Source organism: Phalacrocorax aristotelis, chromosome 3 (assembly GCF_949628215.1).
Source record: "Phalacrocorax aristotelis chromosome 3, bGulAri2.1, whole genome shotgun sequence".
Lineage (NCBI taxonomy): Eukaryota > Metazoa > Chordata > Aves > Suliformes > Phalacrocoracidae > Phalacrocorax > Phalacrocorax aristotelis.
Window position 1 is genome coordinate 68608112 of NC_134278.1, and position 20164 is coordinate 68628275.

Below are 20164 nucleotides of genomic sequence, written 5' to 3' on the forward strand. Positions count from 1 at the left end.
GTTACTTTTAAAAAAACAAAACAAACAAAAAAACCCAGCAACAACCCAAAAACAAACCAGGTAGGATAAGTGATAGTGCTTGAGCACTACAAGACTGCAGGGCAGCTACTACTAATGCACTTTAGCTAATGAATTTATCAAACAACATTACTAGTTTTACTCAAATTTCATGGTAATTACAGTATATGTTATAGAATTGTCTAATTAACAAAAAAGGCTGTCTGTTTCCCAAAAATGTTCTGTTTTGGAACACTTCATTTAGTGTTTGATATTACTTCTTGTTTCCTTCAAAGCACAGAATATGTAAATTAATTTTCCACTATTCTACTCATTTAACGTGGATTGAAACCCAACCAGGATTCTTTACTGCTGTAGGTTCCCAAGAAAACCTCCAGTATGAGAAAATAAAGTGGAAATCCTAGCTATTATAAACTGACTTTTACTCATGTGAACTAAGCAACTACTGACATATGAGTTAATATGAGCATACCAAACTTTATTTAGGAAAGAGAAATGGGCTATTATAATTGTATTTGATTCCCATTCACTTACCAGATCTGCTCTGGAAAATGAAATACACCATGCCAAAAGACATTAATTCCCTTCAATGTATCAGAAGTACTTTACAGAAACAGCGTAAAGAGAAATAGCTATTGTTCTTATTTTATTTCCAATCCCCTCATGCTCCTTACTGTTATGAGGATCGAATTCAAATACACCAAGCAGCTATTTTGAATGTTTGCAGCCCTAGTGAAACAGAATATGAGCACGCTGCAGCTACATCCTAACTTGCCTGACTGCCATCCCCCCGTCATTTGGATGGGTAATTTCTCCCCTCGGGACCATATGCAGTGCTTAAAGCTGAGTCAGTTTGCCGTATGGCATTATTCTATAAAAGCAACACGGCTTTGCTGGAATCTGACCTAGGAGGGTAAAGGCTTCTACATACTTGGCTCAGTAGTTGCCAGACATGTTAAAGAAACAAAAAGATTTCAAATGTTAGTATAATCCATTTGTTTTACATGGCATTTTTCCTATCAACAAGTACTGGCATTACAACATTAAGAAGCAGAGTTCTGAAAAGTATTCTTGTTATTACCTACATCCAATTGCACACAAGAAATTAAAAAATACAGAATGCACAAAATAATTACATTGCACTGAATTGTAGATCTACAGCCGAATTATAAATCCACTGAATATTATATCTACTGAATTGTACAGATATATTTTACATTTTTGTTTCATAATTTGCACTTTTCATCTCTGTCCAACTGTGCTTCTTTTCTTCTCCAACATTTTATATTAACAATTTGGAGAACACTGGACATCAAAGGCTTCTAATAAATGGCTGGTAGATGCAGGACTAGCATATTAGAAATGTTTACTAATATTCTTCCCCCCTTTTGTTTTACTGCAGCTACCTATTTCAGCTTTTTACTGAGTAGTGGGAAAGTAATTATTTCAGAATGCTGTGTCTTTAACAGTGCCTTTCTTGAATGCGATACAATAAAAGCAAGCCGAGAAAGGAAAGAAAACCACCACATAAGCAGGAGGGTTCCTTTTCATGCTTACTGCTGATTTGTTTTCTGTAGCAAATGCTGCTAACGTTTTTCAAGATCAACAGAAAAAAAAATATTAGGAATGGTCCCAAAACCTTTACAGATGCTGCTAGTTCTGCTGATGTGCATTTGCTGATCTGCATAAGAAATACAGTGTTAGTTTACAATCACATTAGACATCACAGGCAACTGTGGCTAGCCCAGATGATTACGATACGTAATCATGTATCATTATCAAATTCTTTCTGGCCCCTTCTTTTATACAAGTTTTACTACATATGTGACAAAAGGAAGAGAGGAGAGCATTATGATGTACTTGTTAATGTAGACCTCTGCTATATTTCCACAGTTCAGACAACTGGCGCTCACAAAGGGGTCCAGCCAAAATGGAACATGTGCCTCTGGTACAACCCACTGGCCTTGACCATGGGTATTAAAATATTCATATCTCCTTTCAATGTCACTTGCATACAAACAGCTTTTCCTCCTCCTTTGAAACATTAACCTCTGCTCTCCCAGGTGATACCAACTGGTTGCAGAATTAGCAGTGTCTTTCCATACAAAACCACCGCCAGGCTGAAAAGGGAAGCACCTGTCAGTCTCTCGCTTCTGTCTCCTCCAAGCTTAAATATCTATTAATTACAGCCTACACGCTACACCAGGAGATGGGCCAAAACAGGGTGGGGGTGTATGTGTAAAGGTCTGCTTGGAAACAAAAGGAGAGCTGCAGTATGCCCCCCCAAACTTCATCCCTAGGGCAGCCACTCCCCCTCTCTCCCTGCTACCCTCCTGCCATGGGCATTCACTATCAAGGCTCTTTGCTAGAGAAACTTTGCACAGAACGTTTTATTTTAAAACGCAAGGCTCCATAATGCCTCCTTTGTGGCACACTGAGGAATATGAATAATAAGCTGAGGATTCATATGGCTTTATTATTACAGGGCTTTAAAAGATAAACACCCAGAAGAGTTAAAACAAAACAAGAAACCTCCTACTATAGTCAATCTAAAGTGTTTTTATTAGGAAGTTATCCAGATCAGGTATTCATCTTTTAAACACAGAACAGACAGAACTATATTCATACAGGAGTTTAAAGCTCAGAATGATGCTTGCTTATTAACCCAGGTTGAAGGGGTGGGGGTGGGGTGCTAAACCAAACCAAGCAACACCCCTTCACGCCACAAACAACCAAACCAAATAACCAAACCCACTCCTAAAACCCTCCCCCTAACTGAACAGTAACATTTTGGAAGATGGGTGTCCACTGGGAAATCCCATCTGTATTACACCAGAAAAACATGGCTGGAAAACATTTACTAGGAGAATTGTGTCCAAAATCCAACTGAAGCTTAACTGGCTCCGACACAGCTACCCTGTGGAGGCAAACAGTGCAAGGAAATGCCCTCTTTAATGCTTTCACCATCAGTGCCCACGGAAAGGGATACAAGGAGCATCATGTCTGCATTTTGCTTTTTCTCAAGCATAATTGTCACAGTGACGGATGCATCAGAAACATACATAAAACAATTTCCCCATCGAGAGCGTAATGCTCTCCCAAAGCCGTGCAGCAGGCCAGTTGCTACGCTGGAAGCAGCGCTCTGGTTGGTAGGACCATTAGACAGAGCTCTCTTACTATAAAAGCCTGCAAATAAATGTAGACTAAAATAAACAGCAAGTCAGATGTTTTATCTGGGGATGTTACCTCATTAAAGGCTATATATGCCAACTCCAATTCAATTTGAAGTAACCTTACAAGGGAAGACATCTCCACCCCCCCACCAGAATTAGATCCACTTGATCATTTTAATTATACCGCATTGCTCTTTTCAAGAGAGTCATGCGAGCCTTTATAGGCTGCTGTGCTCCCCTTTGAAATTAACAAATTAGGCTTGGTAATTAGAGAGTCAAAACGGTGTGTTATATTGTTTGGGGGTGACAAGGGTTTTAAGACTGTTTCATTTTACACCGTTTTCAAGGTTTGAAGGTAAAATACTATCACTAATCATGTATGTTCCCAATTTCCACCTACGCTGATTAATATCTACACAGCGCGCTGAGATAAATTTCTTCGCATCTTAATTAAGAACATTTCAAGGCAGATTCCTCAAAGTTCTGTTCATTTGAAGTGACACTGTAAATATCTTTTAAATGCTATTTACCACAAAAAAAAAACAAAAACACACCAACCAAAACAAAACAAAAACCACCAAAAAACCAAACCACACCAAACAAAAAAAACAAACCACCAACAAAACCAACCCCCCTCCCCCCCCAAACCATCTAGGGTATAATAGTAAGTACTAATTTATCTCAGAGATTATAAATTACTATTTTTTCTCCTTAATAGACCTGTCATCAAATCCTAGGATGTCACTGAAGCCTGATACATTAATTCAAGAATACAGCTGAGTCACCCTTCCTTCTGAGAACACGCCTGTGCATTTGCTTGCTGTCAAACAGCAACTTTAATAATTTACATTTCAGTTTGCATTGCTTAAGATTATGCTGCAAGCCCTAAATTGATTATTAACCACAGTGCCTCCACAGAAGGACTGCCGTGATGTGTCACTTCAGGGACTGATGTTCAGTGAAACTGGACAACACCAACATCGCATCTGAGCAAAGCGTGCCAAAATTTGGGGAAGGTTGGCCTGAGGGGCCATAAAGGGACATTTATAGCATTGCTTCTTTCACCTCAGGCTCTCAAGCCTCTTTACAGACACAACAACTCACAGGTAGTTAATTACTTTTGTATGATATACAGGAATAAACATTTGGCAACCTTGGTCACTGGTCAGGGCACAAAAAATAGATTTAAAGAAATCCTGATGCCTCCCAGCATTGTCCTCCTGTAGCAAGTAAGGTACAATATGTTTTGACACTATGATATTTTTCACTTACAGGAAACCTAGAGCAAAAAATACAAGGCTGACATTTTATTCCAGTTTTCAATACGTTTGTTTTTCAGCAAAGCCACTAACTTTCTGACAGTGCTTAGAATAAGCGCAATATAGTTATTTCTTTCAAAATTTACAAAACCCGAAGCATAAGGTATTTTAATTCTATTCAAAGTTTTACAGCACAGAGTATATAAACTTTCTTCTGCTGAAGTACTCTTCTAAGCCGGCATTGTACAACAGTAGGTGAAAATGTCAGAGAGGAGGAGGGAACTTCATTCCCATATATAGGATCAAAGAATATAAAACATAGGAGACAATAAAAAGAAAGCAAGCAAGAAAAAGAGGTATTAAAAGGGTATGATGAATGGCATATACATCCTTGTGATAATCCCTTTCCTGCTTTATTGCTCAGTAATGATCATACAGTACTATACTTCATTGATCACTGCTTGAAATCTAAGCTTCATTTCCTTCACATACGTTAAACACCTTTGACTTGAATTCACTTCATGTAACTTTTCAGTACTTTCTTTTTAGTGTAAAGGGAAACTGAATATAAATACTGAATGAAGAAAAAAAAAATCATTCAACATTATTGTTCTCTAACATCTATAGAGCTAGGAGATGTCTTTGAGGTTCAAACGTATCTGTGGCAGAGCAGGGCACCACATCAAGGCACTCCATATATTAAGTGCGTGCCTTGGGCTAGTGATTGAAAACCCACTTTGACCACGAGCTGCAAAGCCTGAATGCAGATTTCCCCATAGCCAAATCATTCACTGTCTGGACAGGAAAGATGGAACCTCCTGTATGGTCCTACAAGCAGTCAGATGTCGGGGGCAGGCCAGCCCCCCGGCCAGTCCCGCCAGCTGCCCTGCGTCCTCTTCCCTCACCGGGCTCTGGCGGGATGAAGTCTCCCACCAGCAGTCCACGTACCTGTAGTATGTACAAGGCGAGTGTGCGCACAGACATTTATTACAGGCTGCTACCTAGTGATTTTTGACTATGTGCACATTTCCAGATGCCAAATGAACAAATAAGTATGCTGGCAGCTCCTTTTACACAGATAAACTCCAGCTGGAAGGACATAATTTATGAGCAGTTCCTCACTGCATATACTTCCCTTTTAATCAACTGCTAATGGTCACTGCGGTGCTCCCCTTGGACAGCCCCATCTCCTGCTCGCTGCGGAGCACAATGACTCCAAACACACAAAGGCATATAATGAATCAACACACCACTAACAGCTAATATTCTTTTGACAGTTTAATCATTTATTGTGATGAATGCTCTCCCACAAAAACATTGGGGGGAAATACATTAATTTTAAAAAAATACATGTTTTGCTTATATTGCATTTTCAGCATTCTGATTTACGCGATGAAACAAAGCACAACTATCTGTAACCTTAAAATTATTATATCTGAAAGAACAGATGGCACTTAAACCTGAAGTCCCTAAAAATCCTTTTCACCAAGTTTCTGTTCAGGACAAAAGGCGCACTGGGTAAGGATTATAAAAAGGCAAAAGAAGGCTTTAAAGACACCACATGAAGAACACCTAGTTAAGCAAACAAAATCACAAATATAAAGGGGTTACGGTCCTGTGATTAAGGCATATGACCAGGATGCAGAATATCTGGATGCAATTCCATCTCTGCCTCTTACTTCCTCTATGACCTTGGGCAAATCAATTAATCTTTCTGTGCCACAGATACTCAGCAGGGATAATAATAATACAACTTCCTACCTCCCGTGAATGTTGTGAGAAGAAATTCACTGATGTTTGTGAGGTCAGCTCCCTTCCTCTTAGGTCATATAGATTAACTCTATTTTGTTTATATCAGAGTACTAACAGCAGCAACCCAACACTACCTAATTCCTAACAGCAAGGCACCTATTTTTGCAGATTATTTTATGCACTAAAGAAACTGAAATTCTGAAGAAACCCAAATTCTCCGTGTGACAGCATACAGTAATGGTGTATTATAGACTTGCAGCTTATGATCACCAACCACATAATAAGAAGTTGAAAGAGTCAGTAATTCCTAAGCCTTTATTGTATATCTACGTCCTTGACTGGAAAAGTATTTGTGCTTGAGGCATCTGAGATACCTGTATTTCACGTTCAGATCACAGATTTAAAAAATAACTGTAAAGCGAAAAAAATTAACCGAAGAACTGGGGGGCTTAACATACAGGCAGAAAATTATAGATCACAAGTACGTTTAGCATATAAAATATTGTTTTTCCTACATGTATAGGAAGACAAGGGAAGTGGCTTTGCAAAATATTCTGTAAATGAGGGAGAGAAAGGGAAAAAAAAAAACCTTAGCAGACATATAATAACCAACTTCAACAGTATGGACTTTCTGCTGTTCAGAAAGTATCCAGTCGTTCATATGTTTCTATCTTAACCAGGAACTGAACACCAGAAAAAAATATCTGCTTTTTTAAAACGGTCTCACAGTCAGTTTCAACTACATGGCAAAAGACAGGAGTAAGTGACTTGTTCTTTCAGGAACACAAGAGCAACTGTGTCACAAGGAGCTTATAGATCCTGTACTTGACTAAAAAGCACACAAACACGTAGGCTATTCTGGCGAATATGGCATTGCTACATGTAAAAGGAAAAGAGGGAAAACGCGACAGGTAAATCTTTGACGTAACTACCATTAAACAGACTGTCCAAGATTTGAAGTATTTGAGCATGCTTAAATTTGGAATATTACTGTCCTATACAGACAAGCATATGGCTGGAAAATCCCCTAAAATGCTCCTTCTAGAAAGAGCATCAATTGTGTACAGCTTTTACGTTCATATACCACTAGTTCATTATACATGGGCGGAGGCACAATGCACTGCACTACTCTCAATTCCTGACTATCTTCTGCCTTATATACGTGATAAAATGAGTGAGAGATTTATTCTTTCTGTTTTGAAGGAAAAAACCTGAAGTACTATAGTCTGTAGGCTTCAAAGTGCACTATGAAATATATTGGATGGTATGAGAACAAAATAACTAGACAAGAAAAATAAGTAGTCTGTCTAGTCAAAACAACATTTGATATTTTTATAAATATTTCTTTTATTGCTTACTTCAAAGAAAAATACATTTTAATTTTGAACAGACTGGACAGGTGAGTACCAAAGGAATTCTTGAGCACAAGAACAGAAAAAGAAGTGAGGGTGTCTTAAGGTCAGCTTTGCATTTCTCCTATTTTCAAGCCAGTTTGGCCCGTTAGCATAATTCAAAACCTCCAAGTTTGTTTAATTTTCATCCATCTGCCAAAGCGCTCGAGAGATCCAGAAAGTCACGAGCCAACTTAAGAGTGCTACAGAAACTCCCCCAATTCAGGGTCTAAAGGTTATGTAATGGGGCAATCGCACCACCTCCTTGCTACCCGAAATTTGCCCTAAGCCAGGGCGGTTCACAAATACCTATACAGATCACTACAGAGGTATATATGCAACTATATAGAGCCCCCTTGCCCAGCTCTTCTAGCAAAAAGAAGTGGTACACTAAGGGTAATCATCCGCTTGCGTTTTTATGATAACTTTCATCACCCAGGAAAAAAAAGTAGTAAGAGAATACTACAGCTGTGCAGTATCACTAAACAGGGTTTACTAGTAGTGGCAGAGGTCCCCAACAGTTGTGTTTTCATTTTAAATTAAGTTTAAAATATTTTAAATCAATCATGTAAGCTGTACTTAGCATTAAATAAATTAGAATGTTTAAGAGTTTGGGACTGATTTTACTAAAACTTCTGGGTTCTTCCCAGTTCTCAGCCACAAGATTAGCCACTCGTCAGGAAAAATTCACAAGCATTTTCTTGCCCATCCATGGCTGAAAACAAGAATAGGAGATGAGGGAAATAAAAGGAATTTAAAGCTGCTGAAAACTAATGTCTACCACATGAGGCACAAAATAAGCATGCCGTTGTATATTTGATGAAAAAATAACTGTTATGAAATATTCATTTGAAAAGTGATTAAGCTTTGCAATTGAAAAGCTAACCCTTCACAACACGAAATAATCATGCAGCTTGGGAATGAACACATCCTGTGTCCTCTGGTGCTCATTATAATTTATGCAACATCTCTACCCCAATACTTTGGTTGCTTAGATATTCTCCTTTTTTTTTTTCTTTTTTTTTTTTCTTTTTTAAATTTGAAATGAAAAGATCACTATACTTGTTTTTTACAAGCCTCCTTCAATCCCAAAGAACCAGATTTACCATCCCCATACATTTCCAGGCATGGAGAAGTAACACTTTCTCCAGATTACCTGCTGTGGAGAGTAGGAGGCTCTCCAGGCCCCAGTACTGGGGGCCCCGAGGACCCAGTGTAGAATCCCACCTCCCGCTCTGCAGTGGGAAGAAGCTTCTTTCTTCAAAGCTATTAAATTTACTCACAAGCACAACGTACGATGTCTCTCCTAAGGGTTAAAACGAACGACCTTTCATACAGAACAGGCAACCTATTCCCTAAACTATGAGCGATTAATCCACCGAGCAAAAGAAATGTTTTACAATCCCATTTATTTTAACTAAATTTCTTCAGGGATATTTAACTTTACATATGAAAGCTATACTTTCTACATGGTATACATGCAGACACATTATTTATTTACAAATCCCAGGCACAGAAATTATGAGTTTGAAATTTTCCTTACAATGAATTTCATAATTAGCCCTTCTGTAGTCAAGGCACATACAGAGATCAGGGATTACTCATTAGAGGAAGGAATTAGTGGGATTTTAGGCTTCAATGGCCTGTACAGACTATTAGCTTGCATTTGGCTATTAGGTGGGTAAGCAGAGTGGTCTCTAAAGCATCAGCAACAGATAACAATAAATTCTCAAAATGAGGCTTAACACCTGCTTTTTCCTAAAGGGGGAAAACAGCCGATTCGGCAGTGGCGCGGCACCCCTTCCAGCCGCCCCAGCTCCCGGCGTCAGGCCAGGAGCGCCCTCACACCTCCCAGCCAGAGAAGCCAGAGGTCCCGGGATGAGCCAACAAGCCATGCAGTGGAGACCATGGCAACACCAGGCTCCGGCATCAAACAGCGTCCTCCAGATCTGCATGACAGCATGCAGGCCCTGCGACTGCTCCCCTCCAATAGAGGACTTTTTGAAAATGAAACAAAAGGGCGGTACGTGGGGCTGGCTTATTCGAGGACTATCAGCTGGCCTCCAGCCATCACTTCCAAGGTCTCGATTTCAGAGACGAGAGGAACACTGGGACTGCGAACGGCTGATGGAGACACAACCGCAGGCATGTCCTGTTCACGCATTTTATTTATTTATTCTGAACGCCACCAGCACCCTCCACCTTCAGATAACACAAACCACCTTCTGGAAACACCAACCTATGCTTTCCTTTTAACAAGCTAACTCATCGCTTCAAAGCAGACAGGGAAAAATGAGAAGAGTCTAAAGAAGGTCCCTGTTTTGTTTTTTTCTTTTATTAAAGCTAATGTGCTTGAAGATGAAGGACAGAATAATGCCTTTACCAAAAATACAGTGCAAGACCCTCAGGACCAGTTTGTTCAGCTAGAGCTGGTGCATCAATGCTACAAAACCAGGAATTTTAACTTTTATCTCCACTCCTTTGCATTTCCAAGGCACACAGAAATAACTCTATTAAATACAGCTCCTTAGAATGGAAGTGCTGGCAGATAAGCACCATGAACCCAATCAGTGAAACGTCTTGCAGCTTAGTACAACATTTCATCCTCACCTGGATCAGTAGAGTATTTCAACCGGAATAAAAAGCACCATCAAAAGCGTGACCCTAATTCACCACTACTGCAATTTTGTATCGGCATAAGTTCAATGATTTCAAAGTAATTACACAGATGTAAAACAAGGACAACTGTGATAAATCAGTCCCTGTGCAAATTCAGAGGAACTCTTCCATGCACACGTACAAATAAAAATATTAAGACAAACCATTACAGGAAGACACACACAATTACATATAATTGTAAATACACATTCTGCTAGATCCCTGCATCCAGTGATGAAATGGGGCTACACTTTGTTCCAACATTGTTTAAACATCATTATGATCGTATACACCCGTTCTGGAAACAAAAAAAGAGTACAGATTTTTTTAATTTAGGGAATATGACAATTAAGTAAACAAAATAATAAAGTAAATAAAGAAGCAGAAGTTCAACAGATCCAAGCTGTCCACATTAATTTGCTAAAGCAATGAGATGATTTTCTACCTCACATGACAGGATTCAAAGAAAGCTTGAAAAGGAAAGCTTTTCTGGATACTGATCAAACAGCACCGTACATGACAAAAAAAAATCTGACTGCACACAAATAACAATTTTAGAAACTTTTCTGGGTAAGAGAGAAAACTTAGAGGGGAACATGCGAGACAGGGAAATGGAAAGAATTGGTAGTTTTGTTATTCAATTAGCAAGAGAGTTAAATGTTTTCTATTCCATCCTCGCCTTTAAAAACAAACTTGAGATTTTTAATTAACGTTGGTTTCAGACCTATAGCATCACTCATCTCAGAACAATATTAGTACAAATGAACATTAAGCTGAGTTTTTCCTTTCTCTTTTCTCTCTTTTACTTGAAAACTGTGAGCAAAGTGACTTGTTAGTGAGAATGAAGAGCTTACAGCACAATTTTGAGAGAAGCGGAGAGTTGCGCCGTGCAAATCTCTCCACTGCTTGTCAGTGCAGTTCAATCCACGACCCAAAACTCCTCTGCTAATTTCAACTGTGGACCTTACTTGAGCAGAGTACTAATTTTCTGACTACTTTTTTTTTTTTTTTTTTTAAACCGGGACAAAAGGATTCCAGGATATAGCAAGAAGCTCACTTCCACTTGAGAACTGATCAGACTATTTGAACTTGGTTTCTTTAAAAGGTAACATTTTCTCATTATAGAAAAGTCTCTGAACATCCCTTTTCAGATCACAACCAAATCATTAGGGCCTGCCACAAAGCCTCTAAAAGTCAATGGAAGTCATTCAAAGACTTCAAAGGAATTTGCATCCAGACCTTATGTAAAACATCCAGATGCAGCAGGGCAGCATCTCGCATTGAAGGGGAAGCCTACGCCTGCCAGAGCCAGCGGTGCGGCTCCGCAGGCACCAGGACAGGCGGGAGACCTTGGTGCCCAGCACCCGACAGCCATGCCATAAGCCCTGTCGGAGGCCTGCCCTTCGGGCTACCCCAGGGACCAAGTACCCGCGAGCAGCTGGAGTGCATTAGGCAGGCTCCTGGGGCACATTTTTCAGCTTCTTTTCATCCAAAAGGAATCCAGCTTGCTCCATGCCTGCTGGGTAATGTGAATCAAAGCATGGTAACGGGGTTCAGTCAGAGAGTCGCTTCAAAAGCCTGCTCCTGATACCCGCTGAAATGTTAATATAGTCTCACACCAGCACCAAACAGCTTGAGCAGCCACTGAAGGACTGAGGCCAAGTTTCTGTAACATAAGGTCCTAAGAGGAATCAAGCAGATTTCCAGAAAAACTGGGGGACTTCGCGGGCTGCAGGACAGCAAGTGCCCTTGGGAGGAGTTGATAGAGCCAGAACTACAGTTCTCGTTCAGCACTGATTGCTCAATATTAATCATCCATACTCAGGACTGATCCTGAGCTTTCGTATGTAATAAAGAAAACATGGAGCACTACTGTAAAAAAAAAAAAAAAAAAAAAACACAAATCTAAAACCAAGACTGATGTTAAGCAAGATTACTTTTTCTGAGAAGCCCAGTCCAACTTTCAGAAGTTTTCCTGAGTCTGGTAATTGAAATCAATGGCATCACTATGCTTTTTCAGGCTTGCACAGAATTTTCTGTGGTTTTTCAGATGGTTAACCAATTAGTCATAGAAGTTCTCAGCACTTCCTATTTAACTTTGAGGTGTCTTAATCAGAAATTCAAATTAGTGCTCATTTCTAATACATACATTTAAAAAAATAATGTAAAAAAAGAGTTCAGAAAGAAAACAAGCAAAATATTCCAGTGCTGTCTTTCTCCAAACTGGCTCCAAAACAGTTTCAGTTTTCCAAAGCTCAGATTTTCAAAATTCCAGCTGAGTTCTCTTCAATGTGTCAACAGGCAAACACCTGAAAATATCAACATGTTTTATACAGACTTAATTTTAGACTGCAAATAAGAGAATCTGAAAAGGTCTTCCCTGCTGTAAGGTATTATACATATTCCACTGATCAGTCCTTCCCCAAGCTCAAACCACGTTTGTAAAATTTACTAAAAGGACATTTGTGATGAACTAGAGTGTATACTGATGTTCAACACTGGTTTAAGTAAATTAACCCTAGAGTAACTGTTAATTATTCTCATAAAATATGTTATTATGTTCTGTACTCTGAGCAATCACATCCTAATTTGGGGATACAGCTCCTTTTCTGAGGTATAAAGGCAAACCTACCATAAAAAGGACAAATTAGTATTGTCTTTTCATTCGATAAGTGAATGAAATTAAAATACAATTTCATTATGGCAGTGCTACAGGAAACAAACACACAAAAAACCACCAGAGCAAAACCAAACTACACACTTAACCTAGTTCTGAAAGGACACATCAAGCCAAAAATGACAGTGTTATATCACTATTATTAGCCTTAAAAACAAAGCATTTAGAAGTAATTTCAGTTTTTAGTCCGTTACCCTAAATGATGGCATATGTAAAAAGAGCACATACAGAAATGTAGTTTGGAAAAGATTAAGAGAATATTTTAGAAGCAAATCACTCCATAAATAAAGCACAAAGGGAACACAGCATCATTCAGGAATGGACATCTGTCACCCAAGCAGATACCACATCACACATTTGCAGCTTAATTCTGCAAAGTAGAAAAACAAGACTTAAAACACCACATAGAGCCTTACATACATTACATTTATTTTTAAATTTCTAGTTACCATAAATATCCAGACACCATCAAGAAGTATAAACATTACACACAGAGGAAATGGTGAGGAATAAAACGAACAAGGAACAGAAGAGAAAGTCACATGGAACTGGAAAAATCCAGCCCTATCCTGAGTAGTTCCAGCACCGCTTTTCTTCTAGTGGGGGAGGGAATGGAGAGGGAAGAGAAGTCACATTCAATGTCATCTTGACAGCGACCTCTTATTCAAAAACTATTATTTTTCCATCTTGAATAAGAGAGAACCAAGTGCTCTTCATAATCACATAAATGACCTACCACTCTCTAAGTGCTCTCTCTTAGATCAACAAAGAGCTATCGGAAGCAGAAAGTATTGCACACCACTCCCCTGTTGTCTCAATCCAAGTCGTCAGCACAGTTCAACCTTACCGTAAGAGAAACCTTGAAAGGCCAAAAGCTTTAGGAAATACACTTATCAGAGTACCTTTCCTTCCTCCTCGCAGCAATCCTTTCAGAATTTTGCTGTTAAAATGATAAAGACACAGGGGAAAAAAGAAAGTTAAGAGAAAGAGAGGAGAAGCATGACGGGAGTTTAACTTTTATTTTTCTAGGGGAAGGAAATCAATAGCTTTAAACTGGCATTTAACAAGGGTGAGAGAAAAAAATTCAGTTGTCCTTAGGGGTAGACTGTTCCCTAATGCTGCATTTCAGAAGACCCATGCAATTAACTAACTCAACATAAAGGTTCTCACCGCAAGGAACTCCGCAGAGGTAAACTGACAAACTCACCCTCCCCTCTCTCTGGGGTGATCACAAGAGCCTGCCCCCATAAGGGCAAAGGCAAGGCTTAGGATCTTTATCCAAAAAGAAGAGATATTTCAGGATTGGTTGTTTGGGTTTTATTCTTTTTTCAGGGAAGGATGAGGGGAGAAATCCCTTTCATTTACTTGTCTGCAGTTCTTTCCATATAATTAAACAGGGAAAGTATCCTGGGAAAAAATGGAAACTGTATCATGTGAAAGAAAAAAAGGAAGCCCACCACTACCACCTCTTTCACAAATATCTCCCAGACATACTTTGCTGTTACGTTGAAATCCAACTGCAAATTAAATTAATTCAATAAAAAAAAAAAAGAGGGATCTGATGCACTGAGTGACTCAGCAAGTCAGACCTCAGGCCAACCCACAGGGTGGAGGTAAAGGGGTAGCCCACATCCCAAATATTCCGCCCATTTTACAACCTCTACTTTGTTACTGCAACTGTTCTGAAACGCTCCACAATCTCCTGTTCAACAAGTGAAGAACAACGTGATGCTTGGGGAAGGGGGGGGGGGGGGGGGGGGGGGGGCGGGGAAGAGGGGCGGGAAAGAAAGAAAAAAAATCCTACTTAACCCCTATGTTTTCCCCTTGGTCCTTCAAAGGCTTAGTCAGCAGTGATGAAAGCTTACCTTCAGGTCAGCCTGAAATACTGACTGTGCAAGAACTTCCATTCATCATCCAAATCACCCAAAAAGGTGCAAAACAAACCATTTCCAGTAGATGTATTTGCTGGAAATTAATATCCTCTCAAACAGAACGGGTGAACCGCAGCTAAGAAACAGCATTTGCTGAAATGCTCAGCGTTCACAGGGCTGCAATGCACTCCCTGCAATAACTGAGAGCTGGGGAATACACAAGGACCACAGCAAGCGCTGGGATGGCTCAGAACTCCTTCAGAAACTAAATCCATAAATTCACCTCTATCACTACCATAAAGCAAAGGGATCAAGCGTACATTATCAGTAGGAGGAACCAAAGGCCATAATGCTTTCTTCCGTTTCTACCAGGAGAGAGTATAAGTCACAAAGGAAAAGCAAACACGAGAAAACCCTAGGAGAATCCTTGGATCTGACCTTCTCTCCATATTGTCCCTCTGTCATCTTTTCTCTTTTTTTTAAAGCTTCTATAAAATCCTTGCTGTACTGCTGACTGCAGAACACTTACTGAAGAACGCATAATTACATCTCTTTAACCCCTTGCTGTCACTATGTATATACTGTGCTTGGATCTGGTTTTTTTAATGTTCCCCTCCCCCCCCAAAAAAAAAAAGAATTAAGAGAATGTGCACAGGCTAGCAAGCCCCCAAAATTATAAAACTACTACTAGATGGTACTGTTACCAAAGATCCCAACACATATAAATCAGACTCTCCACATTTCACTACGATCTGCTCTCAGGTATTCCTCCCCACTATGCTTTGTTTCACATTGCTAAAGTATACACACAGCAGAGTCAATAAAATGCAAGACCATCACCAACAATGGAGCATTTCAGGCCCAGTAGCTTCTGTTCACGTGCCTTTCCACATGAACCTTGCAGTGTGCAAGTGCAACAAGCCGTTTCACTTCCCAAATATCAATCCCTACTCTGGAAGAGCTTAAGAACCCACTCAACGTGTCGGAGACAATAAGAACTTCCTGTGAATTTCACTCTTCATCCAATGGCTAAAGCAATAAGTAATTCTTCAAATTAATAAGTAATTTTGAATTTTTATGGTATTGGTATGCAATCTCAGGATACAGTGCTTGTGTTTTTCAAACTCAAGAACAAGCGTGCTCTGAAACAATGCTTTTTCATGTAAGTATTTTTGTAGACCCTAGCTGCTGCTGGTAACAGGACAAGAATTTTTTCAAAGATAATCAAGTACTAGCTGCGATGTTTCAATGGACAGGAGACCTGAACTAATATGTATATATGACAACAATGGCAGTCAGCTGAAAACGACGGGAAAACAGATCCTGATCTAAAAGCCTTAAAACAAAACAAAACAAAAAACTTTCCATAAACCACAAGCTAATGAAGAGTACGGGGTTTTCCTTCATTTTGTCTTTATTTCCAGCTAGTTAGAGGAATAGCTGGAGGCTAAGGGGTCTGAATATAGTTACTACTTATACAAGTTACATAGCTTTCTAAAGGAATTTTTCTTCATTTATGTATGGTTTGCAAATGTATTGTTTTCAGCCAGACTTCCACCTGTGCTGAAGAATGTGATTATAGCTCAGCAGAAGGCTGGAAGCGCTACCAAGAAGAGTTGTAGTTGCTGGTCACTACAGGTACAGCTTACACAGCTGTATACAGCAGGTTTGCAGACCCTGTCCGAAGAAAAAGGCTCGAAACAGATGTTAATATGGAGGAAGAGGGTGACAACTTGTAGAATGAACATAAGAATCAATCCGCCTAATCCAAAACTCACTGAAATCAGTGAAAAGACTAATTTCAACGAAGTTTTAACTGGGTCCTCAATGAACAAGGAGATGGGGAAAAGTAGAAGGAAGTTTACACCAATTTGGCTGTTGTTCATCGACTGACTTGGAAATAACCACCTGTACAGAAGAGATGTTACTGGTGTTTAAGTGTAAGTCTGGATTTTGCTTCCATGTGGTATTTCTCTTTTAAAGAGGCTCTCTAGTCTTTCCTTCTCATTCCAAATCACTGGTGTCAAAGACTGGTATCAGCTACAAATAACCAATATACTGTTTCACTCCCATGCCAAAAACTAACAGAATATACAGAGATTTCTCATCTTATGTCTTCTGTATGTTTTTCTGAATCATGCATCATTATTATAATTAAAGCTGAACTGGTTTTCGTTAAATTATTTTATGTAAGTTGACATAGTTTTATGAAGTCAACAGAGATGTGACAGCTTACAGCCATGAAAGGCTTAGCCAAAAGGTTTTAAAAAAAATAAAAATAAAAGAACAGAGAAAGTGAAAATACTAGGAGCTCTGGAAAAACCTGAGGAAGGAATAATTTTAAGTTGTTCTGAATTCTGCAAATACAGCACTAAGAAGAACATTGAGTACCTAAATAATTAAAGTTTATCTTCTTTATTGAAACAGTCCATGTTTGAGAATTTGTGCGAGTTTTAATGTTTAATTAAGGGATTTAAACATCGTTTTAAGTGAAAACTCTGTGCAACCTTAACTATGGACCCACTAGGTCACCTCTATAATATATTCATGTTGGGAGATCTAGGACCTGGCTTTTACATAAGTCAGTTACTACAAACACACAGTTCAAATATCAGTCACAAGCACGTGAAAAATCAATTTACAAGGAGATGAAAAAATAAATGTTCTATAAGATAGGATATGCTAATGAAAATTAGTGTAGTGTGTTTGCTTTTTGCCCATGTCCAGGTTTTGGTTTCACATGCAGCAACTGCTGAAACATGTTTATTTAGTGATTAAAAAATGAAAAAAGATTAAGAAGCAACTTTAAAAAGCCCTGTGCAGATAAAGATACGCCTGTTTTGTAAGCAAGTAGTAATTTCTTGTTAATAGAATGTAAACTGTTTTGTCTAATATTCCCAGAATTTGCAGATTTAAGGGGAATGCAACTCCTAAGGATGAAATTCATACCCACAAAACCAGGAGTTGAGAGTAAACCTCTAGTCCAGCCTATGTAATATATGCAGTTGTACAATACTGTATCCACACTTGGAGCAGATTTGCCAGAACTGCCTTTAAAAAAAAAACAAACCCACAAACAAACAAACAAAACACAAACCACACACACAGAATTTAAAAAACTGTATGTATAGAAGGAAAAAAAAAAACTTTAAAAACCCTGTATGTTATTGCCACATTCACCAACACTATAGCACACTGACTCCAGGCTGGGCCACAACACAACTTGCAGCCACTGTTGGCCAAGAGTAGGGATGGACTTTGAGCTGGTCTCGGGTGGTCAGGGAGTTGAGATGACTATCCATCTTTCATCCACCCCAGGGCCGCCCTGAAGTAGGAAATGTATTTCACTCAAGTTTTAGAAGCAGTTCTATTTACCGAAGGTGCTTGTGGAGTCACATGGGTGAACAGTTGCATGCAGGAACAAACGTGGAGCTTTGAGACACTGAGGGCTGAAGGTGGACCTGTGGGGGGAGAGCAGGAGGCCCACACATGCAACTTCCCTGCTCAGAGACCTGAGCACAGTATACAGCCCAGCAGGATAGGTAAAATACATCTCAAAGCCTCAGTCTGCTGTCCAGAAGATGAAAGTCCATCCCACAAGAGGTACCATTTACACCAACATTGCTATATGACATCACTTCAAAAAAAGGACAAAAATTTAATAACATTTGCGTCTTCCTGAGATGTCCTTGGAAGCGTTTAGAACAGGATCTGTGATAGATACAGATGGCAAAGCAAGCTGCCAATAAGCACCCCATAACAACAAATTAATAGTTTAAAAAAAGGGGGGGGGGGCGGGGGAGAGAAGTTTGGGGCGAATTATGAATTCCAGGTCTGCTTGTTAGCCTCTGAGTTTTTAATCAGAGAGACCATTTGTGTCGGCAGGGACAACTGAATCCCTGTATCCACAGCACTTGACTGCACTTGGATATATGCCTCTTACTAGAGACTAAAATGAAAGCTATATTTTAAAGCACTGGAAAAGTGAAACAAAGCCTGCAGCTTATGTTTATAACAACACTTCTACTTGTCTAGATGTATTTCACTGGCTCTGTGTTGAAGAGGAAGGCGGTGGGGGTAAATGCTCTGTTCCTGGGATGATTCCGGATTTTTTGGTCCCCGGTCCTCTAACCATGAAGTATGTCTCTTTTGAAGGCTACCAAAAAAACACTATAGGTACAGATAGTGGGGTGACAACACTAAGGGCAGAAGAGAAGACGGGCACACAAATTAAAACACAAGACCAAAATACTTTGACTTGAACCCTTCACAATGCTATCAACACTCATGTGTGCTGACTTCAGCATCTGCTTCAATTAAATGACAAGAACAGACCCATCTGCACCCCCTTGTAGAAGGTTTCAAAAACACAGAACACTTCAAAAATTGTAAAGGAGGGAAAAAAGACATAACCTTTTTGTGTTTTCAAACATGTTAAACGGCAGCAGCCAGAACTGCTCAAGCCTTCCCTCCAAGTTTTTCAAGGCACGATTAAGGACAGAAAGGGTTAAGTCCTGAAAAATAAAAGAGCAACAGAGCAAATCTGACTACATGTTTGAAAGAGCCTATAAAATGTTACAAGCAAAACAGGAAAGCTTGTGTTAATAATGCATAAACCAAAGGAGGAGGAAAAAAAAAAAGCTACCCATTTAATGGAGTACTGCTTTTATCCTTGCAGTTAAAACGAAATAAACCATGACTATTAATCTGGTAAGGCCATGTAAAAAAGCAATTTTTAAACATTTTCTAAGAGGGGACAGTTCAGTAACCGCTCTGGAGAGCGAGGCCTTGTGCAGGGCCGCGCTCGGCGCTAAATACCAGCCTCCGCTCGGCGGAGGCCATTACCCGCCCCGTCGCCATGGCGACGCTAACAGTGCGCCCGACTTCAAAGACAAAGATGTAATTTCAGACTTCCAGCAGCCAGAGGGAGCGGTGAGAGCTTTCTGCCCGGGCGGTGTCAGCTCACGATCAATTATAAAAAGCCCAGGACGGTTTCGAGGCGGCCCGAACCGCCGCCCGCCCAGCCCCGGGAGCCTCCCCGCCCCGCGGACCCGGGCTGAGGGAAGGCGCAGGGCGCGGGGCCCTGCCCGTCCTCGCTTCGAGCCCGGCGACAGCGGGCACGGCGCCCGGCGCCCTTCCCCTCCGCCGGCTCCGCGGGGCAGGGCGGGCGCTCCGGGGGGCCTCCCCAAACCACCTCGCGGAGCTCCCACCGCCGCCTTTGCCGGGCGCCACTCCGGGCCGGGAGCGGGTGGCTGCGGAAGCCGAGCCCCTTCGCCCGGCCAGGAGGAGGGAAGACCTGAGATCGCTGAATCAACACGCTTTTAATTTTGTAGTGTCATCCCAACAACAACAGAGTCGTCTTTGC

General features: G+C 40.2%; 1 protein-coding gene across 13 annotated transcripts in view; it reads right to left on the reverse strand.

The window, feature by feature from the left end:
- ARID1B (AT-rich interaction domain 1B) overlaps positions 1-20164 on the reverse strand; it is a 336807-nt gene that overhangs the window by 200472 nt on the left and 116171 nt on the right. The window lies entirely within an intron of this gene.